At 38.7% G+C, this 21,139-nt stretch overlaps 1 protein-coding gene across 7 annotated transcripts in view; it reads right to left on the bottom strand.

The window, feature by feature from the left end:
* The window catches only part of ARMC3 (armadillo repeat containing 3), a 111,783-nt gene that overhangs the window by 8,648 nt on the left and 81,996 nt on the right, over nucleotides 1–21,139 (bottom strand). The window lies entirely within an intron of this gene.

Below are 21,139 nucleotides of genomic sequence, written 5' to 3'. Positions count from 1 at the left end.
ACAAGGAAATAAAGCAAAAAAAAAAACCCTACAGAATAAGAATGGCATGTAATCTCCATGACGTACAAGAACAAAGACTCATCCAAGGTTTATCTAGAGAAATGTACTTAGTTTAGTACTTAATAAAAATGAAATTTTAATTAAAAGTTTTGGCCTTAGAGAATTACTAGTTAGCATGTATATTTTAACATGTAGAGATGCAAATAATTCCTGTCCAATGAAAAAGATACTCTCAAAGGTTACAGTTTATTGTCCTATAGGATGTTAATCAATTTGGCATGTAGCTCAGCAATCTTTTTCTAATATTCCTTAGTTAAATTGGATGGAAATACCTTCCACCTCAACAGTTCTTTGAACCAGTATGAACATCTTACTGGTTCCCTCTCTAATTAATGAGTCAAACAAAAACAATAGCATGGGTTCTTATTCCAGGTAATGTGGAGTAAGCATACTTCACCCTGTCTGTCCCATTAAATACAGTCACAAAAGCTGGACAGGATGCATGCAACAGCTATTTGAGGACTCCGAAAAGTAGATAGCAACAGAAAGAGCAGAGAAGAATAAAATTTGAATTGATATTCTACTGATGATGGTTTATCCTTCTGTTGAATTCCACAATTCCCCATGCTGAAATAAACTTAGCCCAGCAACTGGAAGTGAACATCAGCACAGACAGAGAAGCTCAAGAAGCTGCCCTCTTGAGAGGAAGAAAAAGAATAAAGGAAAGCCCCAGTTTTAATTTTTGTTCTTTCTATTTTTCTTCATTCTTGTGCATTCTAAGCCCACAAGGAATCCTGTGACAGTGGTGGCACTGGTGGCACTAGGATCCTATAAGAGCCTAAAATTGCTTTATACTACCTCAGACCTTCTGCTATTTGGCTGTAGATATGGGTGCAGTCATGGCAAGAGTGCAGTAGATCAAGACAAATAAAGTTTTCTGGCTGGAGGACCTAAAGGGAAGCCCCCAAAGAATCAGGAAAGGCAAGGAAGATTATGGAAAAGAAGGAGCTCAGAAAAGCAACCCCATAAAATTATTTATAAATTCCTAGGCTTATCCTGAGTTGTGCATACATGGCTTGACCCTCAACAGCACATACATAGACTGTGAAAACTGAACTACTGGATAGACTGCCATCCAAGTCCCAAAGTGGATACTGGTTGCCATACATGCAGAACCAATCCAAATAGCACTGCAAAGACTTTGAAAATTCAGCTGACATAGGAATGACAATCCACAGAAGCCTGGTTGGAATTGGAAGCCTGAACTCAACTTAGTCAATTGCCTGCTAAAACACACCCAAAAGGAATATTCTTAGAATGTAAATACAGCGCATAAATAAGACCCATAGGACTTATAACTTATTATAATCTAAAATTACTCATTATATGAAGAACCAAGAAAATCTCAACTCATATAGGAAAAGACAATCAATAGACACCACTGCCTAGATGACACAGATGTTGATTACACAAAGACTTTAAAAATGCTTCAAGAAGTAAGATCAAATACTCTTGAAATGAATAGAAGTTTAAAAATCTTAGAATAAATAGAAGACATAAATATATAATTTTGGAACTGAGAAATACGTAATTAAAAGTTTAAAAGAACATAACTCCCTAAATGGGTTTAACAGCATAATGAAGATAAAAGAGGAACTAGCCAATGAACTTGAAGATAGAACAATAAAAATCATCCAATCTGAACAACACAGAGAACAAAATTGTTGTTGTTGTTATTGTTTGTTTGTTTGTTTTTGAGACAGGGTTTCACTTGTTGCCCAGGCTGGGGTGCACTGGCTGCCACCACTTCTCACTGTAGCCTCAAACTTCCACTGCTCAAGTGATCCTCCCACCTCAGCCTCCTGAGTAGCTGGGAGTACAGGTGTGTGCCACCATGCTCAGCTAATTTTATTTTTTATTTTTTTGTAAAGACAAGTTCTCACTATGTTGTCCAGGCTTGTCTCCAACTCCTGAGCTCAAGCGAAACTCCTGTCTTGGCCTCCCAAAATGCTGTGATTACAGGTTTGAGCCACAGTGCCTGGATAGAAAACGAAGGATTGAAAAAAACAATTGACAGACGCTCAGGGACCTGCGGTACAATTAAAAAGGTCTAAGATTGGTGTCATCAAAGTCCCAGACAGAGAAGAGAAAGGGTACAGTATAGAAAAAACACATTGAATAAAGAAGGAAAGGCTGAGATGGCTCCCTCAATTTGGTTGAAAACATAAATCCACACAGTCAGGAATTTCAGTGAATGCCAATAAGGTAAACCCAAAGAAATCTATTCTCAGATACATCAAAATCAAACTCTTGAAAACGAAACACAAAGCAGATGACATGACTGTCTATGTAGAAACTCCCAAGGAATTCTCAAAAAAAAAAAAAAACTACTATAAATGAGTTCATCAAAGGGTCAGGATATAAGATCAACACACAAAAACCAATTGTGTTTCACATAGCAAGTAACAAGGAACATGTGCAAATCAAAACTAAAACCAAAAAACTGTTTGAAGCATTTACAATTGCTCCAAATAAAATACTTCCAGATAAACTTTGCAAAACATGTTGAATTCCTACATGATCTGTGTGCTGGATATTAAAAATGCTAAGAAAAGCAATCAAAGAAGACTTAGATAAATGATGAGACGTACTGTGTTCATGGATTTGAAGATGTAACTATTGAAGATGTAACTATTAAAGATGTCAGTTCTCCCCCAGAATGATTTCTGGTTTTAATGCAATTCCTATCAATATCCCAGCGGTTTTTTCTAGACATATAATAGAAAATCTTATTCTAGAATTTATATGAAAAGGCACGGATTTTAAGATAGCTACATCAATCTTGACAAAGAAAAATAGAGTGGGAAGAATCACTGTACTTGATAGTAAGGCTTACTATATAGCTACAGTAATTCAGACAGAGTGGTACTAGTAGAGGGATAGACATATGGATGGATGTAACAGAACTGAGGACCCAGAAATAGAAACCAAAAAAAATATGCTCAACTGATTTTTGACAAAGGTGCAAAAGCAATTCAATGGAAGAAGGATGGTCTTTTTAACAAATGGTACTGGGGCAATTCGACTTGAGGGTCCACGTGGTGATGAAACTATTCATTATCTTAACTGTGCTAGTAGAGGCATAAACCTACACATGTGATAAAAGTGTATAAAACTAAATACACACACGTAGAAGAAAAATAAACTTGAATAAAATGATTGGATTGTATCAATGTCAATATCCTAGTTATGATATTGTTCTATAGTTTTCAAAATTGTATAATTAGGGTACATGGAATTGCTCTATATTACTTCTTGTAACAGCATGTTATTACCTCACAAACATTTCAGTTAAAAACTTCCTTGGCCTTACTTTTGTCATCTATTTCTAGGCTGTATTCTGTTCATTGATGTGTCAATCCCTTCACCAATACCACATGATCTTGTTTAATGTAGCTTTATAGTAAGTCTTAACATCAGGTAGGGATTAATTCAACTTTATTGTCCTTTTTCAAAATTATTTTGGCTATCAGTTTATTTACCTTTCCATAAAAGTTTTAGAATCTGCTTGTTTATATCTACAAAAAATCCTGCTAGAATTTTGATGGAATTGCATCAAATCTATAGAGCAACTGGGGAAAAATCGACATTTTTACTATTTTGCATTTTCCAATATTTGAGCATGGTATGTCTCTTCGTTTAGTGATTCCTTGATTTCTTTTGTAAGTGTTTTTATAGTTTCAATATGCAAGTCTTGGATATGTTTTCTTTCACTTTCATTTTTATTTCATATTTCATTTCTTAAAGCTATTTAAAATATTTACAAAATGTTTGGTTTTCAATTGTTCATTGCTAGCATATAGAAACATGATTGTTTTTGTATGTTGACTGTATTGACCTTATATCCTGACATATTACTGAACGCATCTATTAGTTCCAAGAGTTTTTTTTAAAGTGGATTTCTTAAGGATTTTCTATTTAGACAATCATGTTGTCTGCAAATAGAGACAGGTTTTTTTTTTCTCCCACACTTTCCAATCTGTTTAACTTTTAAAAATTGCCTTATTGCAATGTCTAGGAATTCCAATACAATGTTGAACAGGGGTGGCAAAAACAGATGATATTTTGTCTTGTTCATGATCTTTGCAGTCTTTTACCATTAAGTATGATGTGATCTGTAGATTATTTTGTAGATGGCTTTTATCAAGTTGAGGCAATTCCCTTTTATTCCTTTTTTCAACAGTTTTATTTTTATTTTTATCATATCAACATCATAAGTAGATGTTGAATTTTGCCAAATGCTTTTTCCATGTCAGTTAATATAAGTTGATTTTTCTCTTTATACTGCTAATATGATGGATTACATTGATTGACAAGCATGACACAGGCTTGCATTCCTAGGATAAAGCCCTCAAGTTGCTCAGATAAATTATTCTTTGTATATACTGCTGAATTTGATTTGCTAGTATTTCATACAGGATTTAGGGATCTGTGTTAATGAGGAATATTGATCTGTAATTTTCTTGTAATGTCCTTGTCTGGTATTGGCATTAGAGTAACCTAATGCAAATAGATTGGCATTAGATTCTCGTGAGTTGAGAAGTGTCCTCTATTTTCCTATTTTCTGAAAAAAATTGTGTAGAATTGATGTTATTTCTTTAAATGTTTGGTGAAATTTGCCAATGAAACTATCTGGATCAAGAGATTTCTTTTTTGAAAAAAATTTTAATCAGTTAAATTTATTTAATAGTTACAGGGCTGTTGTCTTTTTCATCTTTGGTTAGTTTGGGTAGTTTGTAATTTTTGATAAATAATTGGTCCATGCATTGCATCTAAGTTGCTGAACTAAGTTGCTTGTAGCATTTCTTTATTATCCTTTATTGTGTGTAGTAATAATTCCTTCTTTCATTCCTGGTTTTGGCAATTTGTGTCCTCTCTCTTTGATTAATTGTCATCTTTGCAGAAGTTTACCCAAGTTATTGAACTTTTTAAAGAAACAGATTTTTATTTCATTGATTTACTCTATTGTTTCTGTTTTAAATTTCATTGATTTCTGACCTTTATTATTTCCTTCTTTCTGTTTGTGTTGGCAGTGTTTTGCTCTCCTTTTTCTAGTTTCTTGAGGTAGAAGCTCAGATTATTGATTTGAGACCTCTTTTTGTTTCTAACGTAAGCATTTAGTACAATAGATTTTCCTCTCAACACTCCTTAATGTGTGCCCCACAAATTTTGATATGCTTTATTTTAATTTTCTTTCAGTCCTATGTTCTTAATTTTTTTTGAGATGTCCTTTTATGTCCCATGGATTATTGAGAAGTGCATCATTCAATTTTCACTTGTTTAGAGATTTTCTTGTTGTATTTCTGTTATTAATTTCTAATCTGATTTATCATGATTGTTGTACATATTATGTATAATTTCAAGTATTTTAAATTTCCTGAGGTTTTTATTATGGCTCAGGGTATTCGTGAATTTTCACATGCACTTTTAATAAAACATGTATTCTGCTGTTATTGTTAGAGTGTTCTACATATGTCAATGAGATCTTGTTGGTTGCTGCTGTTGCTCAAATCTTCTGTATCCTTGCAAATTTTCTGCCTAGAAGTTCTACCAGTTGCTGGGGGTTGGGGGCAGTGTTGAAGTCCCAATTATAATTGTGAACTTGTCAAATTCTCCTTTCAGTGCTATCAGGTTTTTTTTGCTTCATTTATTTTGAGGCTTTGTTGTTTGGTTCATACACATTAGATCATTATGTCTTCCTCGTAAGTTAATTCATTTGCTCACTAATATAATGTCCCTCTTTATTTCTAGTAATTTTCTTTGCTCTGTAGTCTAATTTATAAGATATTTTAAAACCCACTCCTGCTCCATAAAAAGTTAATGTTTACGTGGTATTTTTGTCCATCCTTTTACTTTCAACCTACCTATGTCAAATGAATTTGAAGTTAGTTTCTTTAAACAGCATACAGTCGGATTGTAACTTCTTATCCACTCTGCCAATCTGTCTTTCAATTGGTTTTTATTCCTCTGCTCTTCTTTTCTTGCCTTCTTGTGTATTACTTGAACATTGTTTTTAGGATTCCATCTTGACTTATTTATGGCTTTTTGAGCATAGCTTTTTGTATAGTTTTTTTAGTGGTTACAGTAGATATTACAATATACAAATATGGCTTATCACAGTGTACTGGTATCCACATTTTACTGCTTCAAGTAAAGTATGGAAGCCTCACCTCCTTTCAGGTGTCTTTACTTCCTTTACTTTAAAATATCATTGTCTTGAGTATCAGATGTTATACATTTTGTTTCAATCATCAAATGTGACTTATAATACTCATGAGGAAATGGATAGTCTACTGCATGGATATATATATATATATATACTGCATTCCTCTTTCTTCCTGATCCTTCTGGATTCTTTCATCATTTCCTTTCTGTTTGAAGAACATTCTTTAGCCAATCTGTTAGGATAGGCCTGCTAACTGTAAGTTGTTTAGTTTTCCTTTACCTGAGAAGTCCTTTATTTGTCTTCTTCATTGCTGAAGAATGGTTTCACTAGATACTTGTGGTTGATAGTTCTTTTCTTTCAGCACTTGAAAAACATGCCACTTCCACCTGGATTCTATAGTTTCAAATAAGAAAGCCACTGTCACACGAGTTGATGTTTTCCTACAAGAAATGCATAGTTTTTCTTTGGCTGCTTTCAAGAGATTTTTGTCTTTTGATTTCAGAAGTTTAATTATAATAAACTTAGTGTTGTTTTCTTTGGGTTTATCCTGTTTAGAATCTTCTTCTCTTCTTTAATCAAAAGGTTTATATCTTTCACCAACAGATGATTCAACAGATCATTATCTGTTTGAATACTCTTTCAGTCCTACCCTCTCTCCTCTCCTTCTGGAACTGCAATGATATGAATGTTGGATCTTTTATTATTGTCCCATAAGTTGGATCTTTTATTATTGTCCCATAAGTCCTTGAGGCTTTGTTCATTTTTTTTCCAGTTAATTTTTCTCTTGGTTATATAGGTTGAGTGAATTCTACTGCTCTGTCCTCAAGTTCACTGATTCTATCATCTATCATCTCCATTTTATTATTGTATCCTTCCAGTGAGACTTTTTATTTCTGTTATTATATTTTTCAGTTCTATAATTTCTGTTTGTTTCCTTTTTTATAACTGCATTTTTGTTGTTGAAATTTTCTATTTTTTCAGTTATTTCAAGAACATTTGTAATGGATTGTTGAAGGACATTCATTACGACTGCTTTAAAATCCAGGTCAGATAATTCCAACATCTGATTTGTCTTCATGTTGGCATTAACTGATTGTCATTTCTCATTGGTATTGTGATTTTTTTGGTTCCTGATATGATAGGTCTTTTGTTGATCATTATCTGGATATGTTGTCTATTATATTGGGAAACTCTGGGCCTATTTATTTATTTTAGTAAGCAGTCTCCCTGGAGTTCTGTGTAGAGGTCCTGGACTACTTTTGTAGGCAGTGATTCCAATGACACGTTAATTTTCAGAGACTTTCAGTGAGTGTATGTGTTTTTCTGCTTGGTTTAACTAGGCTGCTGGGACTCCCACTGGTCCCTCCTGGTGTTATCTGAAGGAATACGAGGGGTTTCCCCATTCTGGGACTCTCTGTGAAGGATAGGTATTTCAGGGCTGCAAGGACCCAGAGGCTTCCCTAGGCAGGGGCTTGTTGTGGCTGGTTTCCCCCAGCCTGTGTAAGATGGATAAGACCCTTATGGCAAGATGTCTCCCTATTATCATCCCCCACTCCATGTCTCTTGGTGAGAGAAGGTAGCTTCAATGCCTTGGGGACAAGGGAGTGCCCTGTGCCAGGGTACTTATTGTGCTTAGGTCCCTCTTGCAGGTTCCACCCACCTTCCCAGTGTTTCTCAGTGGGAGAGGGAGTCTCAGGCTTATTGGGACAAAGCAGATTCCCAGGCTGGCCACACCCTGGGCTGAGCAGGTCTCTTCTGGCCACTCCAGTATCTCTGGGTGGGAGAAGCAAGTGTCAGCCCCTCAGGTATACTTGCTGTGTCTAGGTCCCTCTTGCTACTCCTGCCCAGCTGCCTTGATATCTCTTGGCAGGTCTAGGGGTAGGGGTAGAAGGTCTAAGGGTAGAAGGAGGAAAAGGAAAGTGGTCTCTGGCTGTCAGAAGAGGCATTTGCTTACCCAGACTCCTAGTGTTAGTGGGGCTCCAATCAACCCCCTTGTCATTGGCACTGAGTTTGCCTAGTGTTGTCAAATGACTACTAGTTGCTTTCTGTTGCTAGGTTGGGGGGCCTTCTGTTAGATGAGGGAACACAAGATGCCCTGCTGCTGTGTTTTCCCCCCAGTCATGGGGTCGCCAGCCAGTTCACCTTCTTCTTGCCTCCTTTGGAGTTCTCCTTTGTTTGCCTCTTGCATTATTTCCAGGGTTAATAATTCTATTTAGCAGGGAGGAGCAAAGAAAAACTAGTCTGTGCCAACTTGATCTGCAGGAAGTCATCAAGTGATTTTTGACAAAGGTACAAAGATAATTCAAGAGAGAAAAATGTTGTTTTTCATCAAATGTTCCTGGAACAATTAGACATTCATATGCAAAGTAAATTTCAACATAAGCCTCACATTGTATGTAAAAATTAACTCAAAATTACTGCTAGCCCTAAATAGAAAACCTAAAAGCATTGAATATTTTGAAGAAAACAAAGGAGGAAATCTTCTTGATCTAGGGTTAGCCTATATATGTATGTAAACACTCTATAGATATAAATGTAAATATACGTATTTTTTCAAGGCATTCACCAAGAAGCAGGGAGTTTTTAGACATGACACCAAAAGCATAATCTATAAAAGAAAATTTTGACAAATTTGACTTCATCAAAATTAAAAACTTTTGCTCTGAGAAAGATACTGCTAAGGGAATAAAAAGACAAGGTACAGAGTGGGAGAAAATATTTGCAAGCCACATGGTCAACAGAAGACTCATATATAGGACAAAGAATGCTCAAGACTGAACAGTAAAAAAACAAACAGCTTCTGCACAGCAAAAGAAACTATCAACAGAGTAAACAGGCAACCTACAGAATGGGGAAAAGTATTCACAAACTATGCATCCAACAAAGGTCTACAAATATCCAGAATATATACAGAACTTAAACAATTCAACAAGCAAAAAAATGAATGACCCCATTAAAAATGGGCAAAGGACATGAACAGAGACTTCTTAAAAGAAGACATGCATGCGGCCAACAAATATATGAAAAAATCTGCAACATCACTAATCATTACAGAAATGCAAATCAAAACCATAATGAGAATACCATCTCACACCAGTTAGAATGGCTATTACTAAAAAACTAAAAAATAAAAAATAACAGATGTTGGCAAGGTTGTGGAGAAAAGGGAACATTCATTCACTGTTGGTGGGATTGTAAATTAGTTCAGCCACTGTGGAAACAAGTTTGGAGATTTCGAAGAAATTAAAACAGAACTACCATTTGACCCAGCCATCCCATTACTGGGTGTACACCCAAAGGAAAATAAATCATTGTACCAAAAAGACACATGTACTCCTATGTTCATTGCAGCACTATTCATGATAGCAAATACATGGCATCTACCTAGATGTCCATCAACAGTAAAAATGTCGTATGTATACACCATAGAATACGACGCAGCCATAAAAAAGAATAAAATCATGTCCTTTCCAGCAGCATGGATACAGCTGGAGGTCATTATCCTAAGTGAATTAATGCAGGAACAGAAAACCAAATACCACATGTTCTCAGTTATAAGTGGGAGCTAAACATTGCATTACACATGGACATAAAGATTAGAATAACAGACACTAGTGCACTGGGGGCTACTGGGTGGGGGAGGTTGAGAGGTGGGGAAGGGTTGAAAATCTACCTGTTGGTATTGGTCTCACTACCTGGGTGACAGGATCATTCATACACTAAATCTCAGCAACACACCATTTACCCACATAGCAAACCTGCACCTGTACCCTCTGAACCTAAAATTAAAGTTGAGAAAAAGCAAAAATAAAAGCCCAATTTAAAAAATGGACAAAATGCTTGAACAGATACTTCACCAAAGAGGATATAAAGATGGCAAATAAGCACATGAAAAAATGAGAACCTAATGTTAACAGCATTAGCTATTAGGGAAATGCAAATTAAGATCATGATGAGATACCACTATTTACATATTAGAATAGATAAATAAAAACTAACAATCCCAAGTGCCAGCAAGGATGTAGAGCACCTGGAGCTCTCATACATTGCTGGTGAGAAAGCAAAATGCTATTGCTATTCTGGAAAAGTTTGCTAGTATCTTATAAAGTTAAACATACAGTTACCATATAACCCAGAAATCCCACTCCCAGGTATTTACCTTAACAGAAATTAAAACTGGCTGTGTATGGTGGCTCACACCTGTAATCCCAGCACTTTGGGAGTCCAAGGCGAGTGGATCACTTGAGGTCAGGAGTTCGAGACCAGCCTGGCCATCATTTAGTAGAGACCATCATCCATCTCTGCTAAAAATACAAAATTAGCTGGGTGTGGTGGCACATGCCTGCAATCCCAGCTACTCGGGAGGCTAAAGCAGGAGAATTGCCTGAACCTGGGAGGCAGAGTTTGCAGTGAGCCAAGATCATGCTACTGCACTCCAGCCTGGGCAACAGAGCAAGACTCCGCCTCAAAAAACAAAACAAAACAAAACAAAAACTTACATTCACACACACACGAATGTTTATAACAGCTCTATTCATAATCAACAAAAACTAGAAACAACTCAAATGTCCTTTAACAGGTGAGTGGACATATACTGTGGTATATCCACACAGTGAAATAATACTCCAAAATAAACTGCTGATACACAAAACAATTCAGAAGAATCTCAAAGACATTACACTGAGTGGAAAGGCCAGTCTCAAAGGTTACACACTGTATGATCCTATTCATGTGGCATTCTCAAAAAGACTAACAGGCGTGGCTGCATGGTGATGGCTCACGCATGCCATCCCAGCACTTTGGGAGGCAGAGGCAGACAAATTGCTTGAGCTCAGGAGCTCCAGACCAGCCTGGGCAACATGGCGAAACCTTACAAAAATTAGCTAGGCGTGGTGGTGCATACCTGTAGTCCCAGCTACTCGGGAGGCTGAGGTGGGAGGATCACTTGAGTCCAGGAGGTTGAAGTTGCAGTGAGTGGAGGTTGCAATGAGCCAAGATCACACCACTGCACTTCAGCCTGGACTACAAAGTGAGACCCTGTCTCTAAAAAAAAACAAAACAAAGCAAAACAGAAAAACTACAGTAACAGAGAACCAATAGAAAATACCAGGGGTTAGGATTATCTGGGGTGATGGAACTGTTTTGTATCCTGATTGTGATGATGGTTATACAAATCTCCACTTTTGTTAAAATTCATAGAATTGTATACAGAAATCAATTTTAAAATAAATCTTGCTGTGTATTCACTTTATATTTACATGAGAGTTATGATTTTACTTTTACACAACTTATATTCTAACACCATAGAGGGAATGTCTGTCTTTATTCACTTTCTGCATCTCACCCTAGGGGATGCTGGTATGACCTGCACCCCACTTTTTACTCTGCACCAAACACCCCTAAACAGCTTGACAGAAACTTGAACATTTTCAGTAGCAAAGGAGGCAATAATCGTTTCGTTAAAATACTTCTGAGCTGGTAAATAACAGCTTATCCGTCATTTGTGCCTCGGCAAGGCTTACTTTCTCTACTTTCCACTGCTAGCTGAGAGCCCACATTGGGAGAACCAGCAGTGAGGCTGGACAGCCCTCTGGGAGGCAGTGGGGAGGATGTCCACGGCCACTCACTGGAGCAGCTTTGCAAGGAACTCATGGAAATCTAAAAGGGAAGATGCAGGGGTCAGGGAAGTCACAGCCTCCTCACTTCACAGCTGTGCCAGGACGCAGCCTATCCTTTTCGTTTTTGGCTTTAGCTGTTTTTCCTTAAAAATTACCAAGGTGCAGCCAGGCGCGGTGGCTCACGCCTGTAATCCTAGCACTTTGGGAGGCCAAGGCGGGCGGATCATGAGGTCAGAAGATGGAGACCATCCTGGCTAACATGGTGAAACCCTGTCTCTACTAAAAATACAAAAAATTAGCCGGGTGTGGTGGCAGGCGCCTGTAGTCCCAGCTACTCGGGAGGCTGAGGCAGGAGAATGGCTTGAACCTGGGAGGCAGAGCTTGCAGTGAGCAGAGATTGAGCTGCAGCACTCCAGCCTGGGTGACAGTGCAAGACTCCATCTCAAAAAAAAAAAAAAAATTACCAAGGTGCAAGTCTAATAAATGATAGCATTATAGATGCCTTTTTGGTTTTGAAGCACAGAGGCTCTCAGCTGACCCACAGTCACACAGAGACAGATCAAGAGGCACCATCTGTGGCCAAACGTGACTTTGGGCAGAAGTGAACAAAAATGAACGAAATGAGAACCTAAGTTTCCAGGACTCCAAACAGTTTGGTGACTCCAGTGTGGGCTGGGAGGCTGTCCTACAACCCCAGCCGTGACCACAGACCTGCTTCCCTGCCCAAGGACTTTAGCTCTTTTGCATGATGAGAGAAGTCTCCAGAACGGGCCTGGGTGGGACTTTGAGTAGGTGGAGTTCCATGGAGCACAATGCTGTTTCTAATACCTGACTTGCAGTCAACACTGCTGCTAGTTCATTTCCATTTTTCCAGCACAATTTTGTCAATTAACCAGTGATATGCAAATAAATACTTCTGTTTATTATTAAAAAGAATTGTTGCTTTATCTAAATATCTACCACACTGCTCTCCGTAACATTAGCCTGCTTTCTGAGGGCAGATTTTCTTATACACCTTGTTCATTATAATAGGATCTCACAATATTAAGATTAAACAGTAGCTTTGATTGCAGCTTTTATTTTGTTACCTTCTTGAGAACAAGGAACTTAAAATAACAAATGTGTCAGAGGGTCAAGAAATCAAGAAAATGGGACTAGGCCAGACCAGGCAGGTGAATTACCTGTTTTGTTTTGATTTGTTTTGTTTTGTTTTGTTTTGTTTTGTTTTGTTTTGTTTTGTTTTGTTTTGTTTTTTGAGATGAAGTCTCGCTCTGTTGCCCAGGCTGGAATGCAGTAGTGTGATCTTGGCTCACTGCAACCTCTGTCTCCCAGCCTCAAGCTGATTCTCCTGCTTCAGCCTCCCAGGTAGCTGGGATTACCAGCATTCACCACCATACCCAGCTAATTTTTGTATTTTTAGTAGAGACAGGGTTTTAGCATGTTGGTCAGGCTGGTCTCAAACTCCTGACCTCAAGTGATCCGCCCATCTCGGCCTCCCAAAGTGTTGGGATTACAGGCGTGAGCCACCACGCCCGGTCAATCACTTGTTATATACTCACTCATATTGAGTATCTGTTACACTAGCAGTAAATTAGGGGGTTTGGGAATTATTTATCTTTAAGTATTACTTGAAGCATAAGGTGGGAGGGAAGAATTGACTGAGGTCCAGATGAATTTTCTTTTTATTTTGAAGAAAAGAATAGAAAAATAATCCTGTCAACTGCTATTTGAGAATTACAAAGCTCTATGTTAGTTTTAACAAGTACTAAAAGTTTTATACTTTCTAATTAAATATTATATTTGCTGCAGCTAAGTAGAAAGGTTAATCATGTATCATTGAATGCACCCACCAGGCATTTTAATAAAATCTCTAAGCAAAAGTTAGTATTTCCCAGAGAGATCATCTTAACCCCTTTCTCTTATTTGTAAAAAAATAATAATAATACATTGGACATTGTCACATACATAGTTAAGATTTTAGTAAATTAGAAACCAATAGTAAGAAGGTCAATTAAAAGTGCAGTAAGCACAGATAGGTTCACCTGTTTTCTAAAATTGCAAGGTGGCGTTGTAAGATTGGAGAGCTCAGTTCCAACAGTCAGTCCAATACTTAGTCACTGAATAGAGTGACTATTCAGAGTTACCTACAAAACAGAGGCAGGAGTGTTTCTCACAGAGCGTGCTGCCTGATGTAAGAACAAGGAGTCATTTGGCATGAAGGAGAAAATATCTGATACACCTCCAGGAAATGCAATCTTATGAATGATTAAAAAGAGAATTTCCTGGAACTCCTGAACTGTAGTTTCTTATTGCTATAAATAGAAGCATTTCTTTTGGACTTCTTTCCCATGAAGCCTGCCAGGTTATATTAATAAGGACTTCAGTACTTCAATAAATTTCATTTCATGCATATGGAAATAAACATTTGGAAATTATAAAATTAACTCTGGTAAAATTAATTCTCAGAGCATCAGTTTTTGGTTAAAGACAGCAGAACTTTTACCTCTCCTGCAGAAACTTTAGCAAAACTACCTCAGGAAACAGGGATTTACTGTGGGATCCAAAGCTCTAAGGGTTATTTGTCTATATTCATAGGTGGATGAAAAGGAGGGCAGGTAAACATAGAATAGTTGGCTGGCTCTAAATCGCTTATTGACATTTTCAAAGTTTAATCCCTTGCTCCTTTTTGATACCATCGACTATTTAAATACATAATTTTAGGACAAGGCTGGTGGGAGAAATACAGGTCATGAACCCAGCCCTCTTGGGGTTTCAATTTAAGCAAGAAGACTTTGTTATGTGGAAAATAATCACAATACCAGGGAGCATTCAATAAATTCCACATGAGTGATAAAGATGTGAAAGTCTCCAGGAGTTCAATGTTGAAAGAAATGTATTCAAATTGGGTGTCCTAATCCACCCAATCTATTCCAAAAGGATGGGAACAAGGCATTGTTCAAAGTAGAGATAGGATTTGTTCTGGGTAGTGTCTGATTGTGTGAGCGTGTGTGAGTGTGTATATTTCTTTGTTGTCTGTCTTTTCACTACGATATAAGTTCTATGAAGGCAAAGGTTTTTGTTTACTGCTGTATCTCCAGCACTGGAACAATTCCAGGCACATAGAAGGTGCTCAATAAGTATTTGTTGAATGGATGAATTGTAGAAAAGAAGGTAAGAAGGTGTTTACATGTGACTAAGAGACAATATCTGTTTCTGAAAGACTTTAGTAGTCAAGATTTGGGGGAAGAAGCAACAACAGTTTAAGTTATGGCTAAAAAGAGGGTAATGGGAAATTATTTTAAAAACAAAAATGTTTTAGGAAATCATTATCCTGTAGATCAAGATTGAGTGACAGAAGTATTAAATAAAGCATTTGCTGTAAATATCTAAAAGGCTCTAGACATGAGCAGCGTGGAAAGAGAATATGAAAAAGGAGACAGAAAAACAACTAACTTTTAAATGTGTGTTAAACTCATGTTTAATCAAGTGAACGTTCATGAAAACTGGTCTGAATACAAAAGAACAGTGTAGACAGAACTTATCATACACTTCACAAACAGGTCTAGTGAATGCTATTTTTAAATGTTTATGTTCAAATGTCCTCTATAAGGAAAAGCTTTAGAAGAAATGTTAGATATGTTGGTTTCGGTGAAGACTAAGGAAGGAGGAGAGTGGATAACCAGGGAACAAATTAATCACGTCTCCTATGAGTGTTTTGCCATGAAGGGGAGTATAACTAAAGCCTTCGAAACCAAAAGTAATATGGTGCCTCGTCACCCAGGAGACAGAGATTTAAGTTTACATGCTGCATGGTAATGATATTCATCAGGAAAAAGAAATCCATACTTTCCCTTTCTCTTCTCCATATTAGAACACTTCACATGTAATTGATCTTCTTTCCCATCTCTTCTCTCCTCTCCCTTTCAAAAATGTAGCACTCCATGGTTCTCGATGTCTCATTATTCTTTGTCAGTATCTCTCACTTTTTTAATTTATTTTTTTCCTTTATGACCTTCTTTTACATTTTTTTTAACTTTTAAGTTCAGAGGTATATGTGCAGGTTTGTTACACAGGCAAATTTGTGTCATGGGTTTTTTTTTTTTTTTTTTTTTTTAGATTATCTCATCACTCAGGTATTGAGCCTAGTACCCATTCCTTATTTTTCCTAATCCTCTCCCTCCTCCCACCCTCCACCCGCCAGTAGGCCCCAGTGTGCGTTGTTGTTCCCCTCTATGGGTCCATGTGCTCTCATCATTTAGCTCCCACTTATAAGTGAGAACATACAGTATTTGGTTTTCTGTTCCTACATCAGTTTGCTAAGGATAATGGCTTCCAGCTCCATCCATGTTTCTGCAAAGAACATGATCTCACTCTTTTTTGTGGTTGCATAATATTCCATGGTGTATATGTACCACATTTTATTTACCCAGTCGATCATTGATGGGCATTTAGGTTGATCCCATGTCTTTGCTATTGTCTCACTCTTTTTAACATAAAATATTCTCAATGGCCTATCAGATGAATGCAGTTAAAATATTTTATTCTATTTCCAGGAGTCCAAAGTTTTAATAGTCATAAGACAAGAAGGGTTGACCAAAAGATAGGCAACAGGACAACAGGGCTATGGCTAATCTACCCCTCAATGGACCAAAGGCTAAGAAGGGAAGAGAGAAGGGACACACATTGAGCCCCTAAGTGTGCTAGGTGATGGTCAGGCACTTTCCTGACACCATCTCTCCTCTTACAGCAGCTCTTTGAGGCAGGGATCATCATTTTCATTTACAGTTCAGAAGACCAAGGCCCAGTTCTGTCTGAATCCAAAGTCTCTGTGTTCTCCCTCATGCCAACAATCCTCTTAAATCCTAGGAGTGCTTCAGGGTTTATCTTGAAGTGGGGAGTGAGCTGCCAGAATTTGCAGAGAAAGAGGGAAAGTGAAGACAGTACAAAGAAGGAATAATTATTGTCATTTGTTTATATTTGTTCTCCCTGGACATGCTATAAAGGAGTCAAACATCTGTTCCTTTCAACAAACAGCATTCAATAATTAATTTTTAATATTTAATCAATAAATAATTTTTTACTGCCCCTGATGAGCCTGATACTATTCTAGGCTCTACGGATATAAAGATGAAAAAAAAGGCATGGTCCCAGATCTCAAACAGCTCATTGTTCAGTAAGAAAGACAAATAAATCAACACAAATCAGTGCAGGCTATGGATGAGATAGAATCCATTCACAAAAGAGTTTCAGTTTCACGGGATGACTAATGGCTGTGTTCTGGAGATCTAATATACAGCATGGGGACATTACATTATATTTAATAATACTGTAATGTATACATGAAATTTGCTAAGAGAGTAGATCTTCAATGTTCTCACCACAAAACTACAAAAAATGAAAGGGAACTCTGTGAGGTGACAGAAGTGTTAAATAACTTAATCGTGGTAAACATTTCACAGTATACACAGATATCAAAACATCATGTTTAAATGTACATAATAATTCATTTGTCAATTAAGCCTCGATAAAGTGAGGAAAAACTATAGCTAAATATATAATTAATTAAAAACCCAAATTCACAAAAAAATGGGCACAAAGTAAATGTTTACCCTGGTGTGATCAGAAAAGGCTTCACAAAAACAAAGCTATAAAGAAAATAAAGAATGAATGGGAACTTGCCACAAAACAAGAAAGGCTATTCCAGGGTGGGCCATGTTTGGAGTTTGGGCTTCAGCTATAAGATGAGAGGGAACTTTGTTTTCGACAGAGTCATATGATCTAACTTTCATTTAAAAAGGTGTGTAGCAGCTGGCCATGGTGGTTCATGCCTGAATTCCCAGCATTTTGGGAGGCCAAGGCAGGTGGATCACATGACGCCAGGAGTTTGAGACCAGCCTGGTCAACATGGCAAAACCCCTTCTCTAATAAAAATTTTTTTAAAAAAATTAGCTGGGCATGATGGCATGCACCTGTAATGCAGCTACTCGGGAGGCTGAGGCCCGAGAATTGCACGAACCTGGGAGGCGGAAGTTGCAGTGAGCTGGGATCACACCATTGCACTTCAGCCTAGAGACAGAGTGAGATTCTGTCTCAAAAAAAAAAAAAAAAAAAAAAAAAAGGTGGGGGCTAGCACCTCTGGGGGTGCATGCATGGAGGACAGGTTTATGGAGGGCTATGTGAAAGCGGGAGGATTTACAGTACAATAAGGAGGTTGCTGTGATTTACATATAACATAAAGGCCTGAACTAGTGAAGTAAAAGTGAAAATGAAGGGAAGAAATAGATGTAGGAGAGTTAAGACATAGAGTGGATAGGACTGTCTTGGTCATTCCATATTGGAGATAAATGAGAAGGACTTCAAGATGATTCCTGGGCATGGGTGATTGTATGGGAATATGGTTAACATGAACAAGCACAGGGAAGAGAGTGGGAGGGAGCTTGGGAGCTGTGGTGAACAATGAGTTCAGGTTGGAACATATTGAACTTAAGGTGCCTTCAGAGTGACAGGGCAGAGGACTCCACCAGGCAACTGGACACACAGGTCTGGACTCAAGAGAAGGGTCTCAGCTTTGGAGTGGGAGCTAAAACTATGGAGAGTAGGAATAGGAGTACTATTCCTGGAGAACATTGATATGTACGGTATTGCAAAGGAGGAGAAGATAGCACCAAGGGCCAGAAAAGAAGGGATTTATCCATAGAACAAAGTGACATGGATCTAATGAGATCAAGATGTGAGTGCTTCACAGTGTTATGGAAAATATCAGTGTCAAATATCACAATAAAGCAAACTATAGCTGTGTGAGGATCAGCAGCTTGATATTCACAAGTACACAAAATGAGTTTCCACCCAGAAGGATTGCCCAAAAGATTTAGGATTAAGAACCAGATTGAGCTGTAAGAAAAATCAGACAATTTTAAAAAGCCAAGAAAAGCAGAAGAACCAAAGATGAAAGCTGATATGTTCACCCGTCTGGGTGAGGACCAGAGGGAAAGGTGCACTTTGACTGAGGGACTATATGTACGATAGGGTCCTGTGGCTGCTCATCAGTCAAGTGGCCTGTCCCTAGCAAGGGAGCAGAAGGCCGAGTCTTTCCCAGCGCCATAGCTGGGTGGACTAAAGGGGAGCACTTGTCTCAGAGGCAGCCAACATTCTGGATGGCCTGTGAAAATAAGATTGCATCTCCTGAAAATGCACGAAGAGACAGAGAGAGATTGTACTTGATTGCTGCCAGGCTTTTGAACTGGAAGGCTGTTTTGGAATTGGGGCCAGATTTGGTCCCTTAGCAAACCAAGGTCACATGCAAGCTACAGTTAGAGGTGAGGCCATAAAAAAAAGCAAGCAAGGAAGCAAGTACAAGTAAGTTACCATGCAGGTGGAGGGAGAAAGAGAGAGAGGAAGAGAGGTGGGCGGGCCCTACAGTTGTCACCTGTTTCATTGAGGACCCTCTGTATCCCTGCACTGAATTCCTTTATATCCTTGTACGGTTGGAGTGGGTTTTGGCTCCTCGCAACTGTTTAGTACAACAATAATAATAGCAACAGGAGCTGACATTGGTTGACTGTTTACCATGTGCCAGGCACCACGCTAAGCATTTCACACGTAGTGACTTACTTGAGGCTTACAACAGCACTATGAAAATGGTTCTATTTTTATTTCAGTTTTACGGATGAGGAAACAGAGACAAAGAGAAGGTAACCTATTTGCTCCAGATGCATCATTTATAAATGTGGAACTTGTCAGAAATAACCTTTTCCTGCCAAAGTTTGGATTTCTGTTCTTTTGAATAAATGTGAATGCCTATGAGTGCCAACCAGGTACTGTGCTAAATACAGGAGATGAAAATAAAATATTCAAATAAGAACATTTCCTTGTTCTTGAGGAGCTTTTAGTCCAGCGGGGAGAAGCTCAGAGAGGCCAAAGGGTAGGGCAGAGCAAAACAAAGAAAAGAGAAGGACAAGGAATGGGAAGTAAAGGGAAGGGAAGGGAGGGGGAGGGAAGGGAAGGAGAGGGGAGGGAAAGGAAAGGAGAGGGAAGAGAAAAGAGAAAGGGAGGAAAGAAAAGGGGGAGGAAAAAGAAGGAAAGGGAGGAAAGGAAAGAGGAAGAAAGGAACGGAAGGAAGAGAAGAACAGGGAAGGGAAGGGAGAGAGGAGGGAAGGGAAGGACAAAGAAGTGGAGGGAAGGGAAGGAGAGGGAAGCTGGAGAGAAGGGAAGAGAAGGGGAAGGACAGGGAAGGGGAGGAGAGAGCAAGCAGAAGCTATGGGACTGGAACCACAGGAACAGATGAGAAGCAGTGATGAGAATATTGAGCAACAAAGACTAACAACAGAGAAGAAAGCCAGAGCAGAAAATAAAGCAGTCTGAGGAGGAGGGCAAACCACTGCCTATGCCTTGGGAGACTTGGGGCCCAGCCTCCTCGGACAGCAGGGGTCTGGTATCTGTTCCCCACAGCCTCCAATGCCACCGTGGCCCTTACAGGCTGAAGCCTACCATAACTCAATACAGTTTTTCAAAGATTCCAGGAAAGTTCTCACAGGAGAAGTATGTTTTAAAAATATGTAAACATGTAGGGCCAAGCAGGGTGGTTCATGCCTGTAATCCCAGCACTTTGGGAGGCCAAGGCAGGCAGATCATGAGATCAGGAGTTCGAGACCAGCCTGGCCAACAAGGTGAAACCCCGTCTCCAGTAAAAATACAAAAATTAGCCGAGCATAGTGATGCACACCTGTGATCCTAGCTACTCAGGAGGCTGAGGCAGGAGAATTGCTTGAACCAGGGAGGCAGAGGTTGCAGTGAGCCAAGATGGCAGATGGTGCCACTGCACTCCAGCCTGGGCAACAGAGCGAGACTCCGCCTCAGAAAAAAAAAAAAACCACAGACCTCAAAAGGACATTATAATTGTCCCAACCAAGTAAGAATTTTGCTCTATTTGCTTCTCTTCCTCCTCGTGCCTTCCCCCATGGAGGGTCAGAGACAGTGAGGGAGGCAGGGAGGGCTGTGGAAGCAAAAGTGGGGTGGGAGGAGAGAGCACGGGACCACACACCTGGGTGTGGGTTCCCAACCTGCAAAAGTCAGCCGCGGGAGGCAGAAACTCTCACACTAAGTTGGTTACCCAGGGTTGGGCTTTCAAAGGACTGACTAGAGACTGCTGTCCCTGTTGCCATGTTTTAATTAAAGCGACTGTAGGACCCTGTTTTTCCTACAAGTGATCCAAGTGACCCGAGTTTTTGGACAGAGCCAGAAGATAATTCTCTCCGGGTAAGTTTTAAAGAGATGGTAAGAGACAAAAATCAAGTCC

Source organism: Hylobates moloch, unplaced genomic scaffold (assembly GCF_009828535.3).
Source record: "Hylobates moloch isolate HMO894 unplaced genomic scaffold, HMol_V3 SCAFFOLD_2, whole genome shotgun sequence".
Taxonomy (NCBI): domain Eukaryota; kingdom Metazoa; phylum Chordata; class Mammalia; order Primates; family Hylobatidae; genus Hylobates; species Hylobates moloch.
The sequence above is the reverse complement of the archived record's forward strand: the minus strand, read 5'-3'. Positions and strand labels throughout refer to the sequence as shown.